Genomic DNA, 4,414 nt, shown 5'->3' on the forward strand with positions numbered 1-4,414 from the left:
TCTTCAGGCAGTGTTTTATTATAGTGAATCTCTAAATCCTCTTTCTAGGCACCTATTGTGTTGTAAAAAAACTACTGATGTTTTAAAGCAACAACAAAACAATGAATGTGACAAGCTAGAGCTCCATGTCCTTTTGAAACACCCCTTGAAAAATAGAGATTACCCTGTATTGTCTTGCCTAAGGCCAGTCTGTTATTAATAAGTTTTCTCATAACCACAAGAAGTTAATATGGTAGCTTAGTTACAGACTGCAAAGCTTCTTGGTGCTAGCAAATATTTTTATATTTCAAGTTGGGCTACAATATGTCCTAGGGGCCGTGGGAGCTTCGGCCCCCACAGTAAAATATTTGAGGGGGCCAGGCCCCCCCCCCAGGTTGATGGGCGTTCCCATTCAAATGTGTGTGCACTGTGTCATGAGATAGATTATGTGGAGTTGGGTTTAGCTAGGTCCCCACAATATTTTATTCAGGTTGGCACCCCTGCTTGCTGCCACTGCTATTAGGAGGGGCTTCAACGAGCAAACACAGGTGGTGCAATAACAGACCCTGCAAGTGTCCCTATTTTCCAGAGACAGTCCCAGATTTACAGAAGCCATTTTGGTTTCTGATTTGATCCCAGAATGTCCCACTTTTCCTTAGGATGTCCCTATTTCCATCAAAGAAATGTTGGAGGGTATGGAGATATGCAACCCCCGAAGCAAGGAGATCAGTAACTATACAACCTTTAGAAGACATCTGCAGGCAGCCCTGTATAGGGATTTTTTAAAATGTTTAATGGATGGTGTATGAATAATAACATTATTATTATAATTATTATAGAATAGGACGTCCCTATTTTCATTGGATAAATGTTGTAGGGTATGCAATAAGTCGGTGCATCTGGCAGTTAATCACAAAGTTGGTGGTTCAAGCCCACCCAGGGATGGCTGTGGGCAAGATTCCTGCATTGCAAGGGGGTTGGACTAGATGACTCTTGGGATCCCATCCAACTCTACAAGTCTACACAACAGAAACAAGTTCCAGTTACACAAGGGCTGCGTTGCTTTAAGGTTTATTGTGGTGGCACCAGCTGTGCCAAAAATGTCCCTTTAGAATGGTCCATTTTCGCTGCTGTTGTTTAGCTCTGAAGGAATCTCCGAGTACCACTAGAGGGAGCGAAGACTGCTGCAAATGCACAGTACTTGTGGGTTTTCCAATAAAAACATACACTGCAAGAATGACTGAGCCTCTTCCTGCCTGCCCAGAAGCCCTATTTGATTATTGTGCAGCCCTACCGTGGCCTATTGTGCAGGGCACAAACATAAGAAGCAGACGCACCACTCAGTCACTAGATAGCTGATTTTCTGCGGGAGTGGGCCTCCACCCTCCTTTTCTACTCTCCTTTTTCGGCAGGCCAGCAGCAGGTGTTTGACCGATGCTGACTCGGCTTGCTTCTCTAATTTCCACGATGAAAAATAATCTGAGCGGAGACGTGCCTAGCAGTTCTGTACCATCTTAATCCTTTGCACTCCATATGATGTGTCTATCTTTCTTGCCTCAACAGTCTGTGCTAGTTTGGAGTGTTATTTTGAAACTTCCAGAAATATGAAGTCTTGATTGGTTTTTTAAATAATAATAATTGGTGTCGTGTTTACGTATAAGCTAAACAAACTATTGCTTAGGGCCCTACTCTCTTGGGCCCCCCCAAAAAATTTAAAGGGAAAAAAACCTGGTTGTACATTTCCAAAATATAAGATAAAAAAACAAATAAAATAAAACCTACATACAGCAACAGTGGCAAATGGCTTTCGATACCTATTAGGTCCATAAATTACCATACAGCATATATTCAGTGACAATTTGTTGTTGACAAAGGACAGCTGGACATATAAAAGGCCTCGTTACCTTCAGTAGCTTAGGGCCTCATCAAACGTAAATCTGGCCCTGATAATAATAAAGTATTTAGGTCTCAAGCCCTTTTGACTGCAACAACAATGTTGAAACTCAAACTGTTCTCTCCCTGGAGCAGGTGCTATTACTGCAGCGTTAGCATTGGATCATTCTTTGCAATGTGTCATCACAATTATATATGTTTAAGTTGCCTTTGAGTGACTTAAACTGGTTGTGCACAGAGCAGTGAGGTTGAATAGCACAGATGTGTAGACAGAAATGTTACATTTAGGGTTTCTGTACAACAGCTTGGGATAGGTTTAAGCAGACACAGTGAATCCTATCCATGTTGACTCAGAAATAAGCCCCACAGAACTAAATAAGGTTTACTCACTGGGATTAGGGTTGAAGTTTTGCTTTCTTACCCCATGCCGGCTTCTATAAGCATTTCTTTTGGTCAATGTTACTTTTAAATAGAAATAGCAAAACAGACCTGTTGATTGATGTAGTGTTAGCAGATAGAATGAATAGAAATTGGCGAGAAGCAGGGTAAAATTTTAAGAGCGTTTGCTGCAATTGCTAGTTTGTCTCTCACAATAACCAGGGATGTAGATGTTGTTCCTGAGGAATAAATACAGTAGTTGCTTTTTTGTTATGAAACATTAAGAAGGCAAGCTCCGCCCGGCAATCCAGGTCTTGTGTTACAGCCTCCAGTTATTTGGGGTTTCTAGGAAGTAAATCTTCAAAAGAGTCTTGGAAACTTATTCCTGGTGGGGAAGGAGAAGAAGTAATGGGGGAGCATTTAACTTTGATGCTTTGTATTGTTATTCTTTCTTACTAAGGAGCATCAGTGCCAGGACACCCGACCCTTGAGTCATAAAACAGCCCTTGATTGTTGGGTTTTCTCATAAACGTTCATTAGAATCAATTCTATGCCACTTCCCCACAAAATTTACACCGTGGCTCAAAATATTCAGAAAATGAACAGTAAAACAGCATAATAGCGGTTTCTATCTCTGCCTGTCAAGTCAGAGACCACAATTAAGTTTCCTCTTTGGGATATGGCATTGACTTCTCCCGCCTTTTTAATTGGATTCTTCTTTTCTTTTATTTTTTAAAGACATCTAGTCCAGCTCTTTAGCATTTATATTATTTGTTAAATTGTGTGAAAGCAAACTAACATCAAGGGGTAAAAAAATAAAATAAAACATTGGTGCCTCTCCCCGTCGGGGAATCGAACCCCGGTCTCCCGCGTGACAGGCGGGGATACTTACCACTATACTAACGAGGAGCTGCTTGGAAAAGTGACTTCTTTAGACCTCATGTAGTTGGCGTTCTATTGTGACGTCCACTGTTTCGCCGCGGTGAGATAAGAGATCCGGGCAAGAAAAGGGAGCCGCGTCCTCGGCCCGTAAGAGCAGAGTTAGAGAAAACTCGAAAGCTTTCTTCTATACTGTACATGATTTGTGACATTTTAGTTGACCTTGATAAACGTGGATATTGGAGGGGAGAAAGGCTTGGCTATGAGGGAGTATCGGGGTGGGAGATGACGGCGGAGGGGAGGAAGGAGGCAAAAGAACAAGGCGGGAAAGTACCGGTAAGTTGTAGTGAGGGGATATTGGAATGGACTCCTGTCAGGGGCAGCCCCACAACCGGGATTTATTTCGGGTGGGGCAGGCATTCTGTGGGGAGGGGTTATTTATTTACTTGATGGGGGCAGCGGCCCCATGGACGTAGGCAAGGGGGGGGGGCAGGGAGGGGCAGCTGCCCCCCCATCAGTGAAATTCAATACATAACAAACAGGTGTTCTCTCCCCCCCCCCCCACACACACAAAAGGCCTGCCCCACCTCCACAGAAATGCTGGCTTCGTCCCTGCCCTCTAACTCTCACGCTCCCTCACACCCTCAGCAGACTGGAGCTTTTCCCGCCTGGGGAACCCGCAGTCGCTTAGCAGAGACTCAAGTGCAATTATTAGCTTTAGACTGAAATATCTCTTTTTCATCCTCCAGACTCTTACGTTTCCCGCGCTCCCCACCCCCGCTTAGCTTTCCCAACCGCCGTATATTTTTGAATTGGGTATCTTTCAGCTGTCGCGCTCAGCGAGTTCTGCAGCCCTGCTTGCCACAAACCACCAGGACCTCGTGGCGCAACGGTAGCGCGTCTGACTCCAGATCAGAAGGCTGCGTGTTCGAATCACGTCGGGGTCAAAGGTTTTTTTATTTTTAAGTATTTCCTTGTAACTGCCAAACACCCGTAATACAGAAAGTGCTTCTTGTGCTAGATGCTGCTATTATTTAAGTGGTGATTGTAGCCATGTGCCTGTATAAGCATTCATGCATACACCCCCACTAACATGTAAATCCATTCGTAAAGTGTGTTGGCCCATTAAGCCCAGCAGTGAACTTGCCCTGGCTCTTGTAGCTGCTGCTCTTTGTGCATATGTGAATGGACAACAAGTGACACTTGCATTTCTTTGTGCAGACCTCATCCTGCCTCATGGGTGGGCCAGACCTGTAACTAACCCTATAAGGAACTGCGCTTATGA

General features: G+C 44.1%; 2 non-coding genes across 2 annotated transcripts; one reads left to right on the top strand and one right to left on the bottom strand.

The window, feature by feature from the left end:
- Positions 1 to 3,087: 3,087 nt before the first annotated feature.
- Positions 3,088 to 3,159, bottom strand: TRNAD-GUC (transfer RNA aspartic acid (anticodon GUC)). Its single transcript has one exon. It is a non-coding gene; the product is annotated as a tRNA-Asp (tRNA).
- Positions 3,160 to 4,004: 845 nt separating this feature from the next.
- Positions 4,005 to 4,076, top strand: TRNAW-CCA (transfer RNA tryptophan (anticodon CCA)). The gene has a single exon. It is a non-coding gene; the product is annotated as a tRNA-Trp (tRNA).
- Positions 4,077 to 4,414: the final 338 nt, after the last annotated feature.

This window comes from Podarcis muralis, chromosome 10 (genome assembly GCF_964188315.1).
Source record: "Podarcis muralis chromosome 10, rPodMur119.hap1.1, whole genome shotgun sequence".
NCBI classification, from domain to species: domain Eukaryota; kingdom Metazoa; phylum Chordata; class Lepidosauria; order Squamata; family Lacertidae; genus Podarcis; species Podarcis muralis.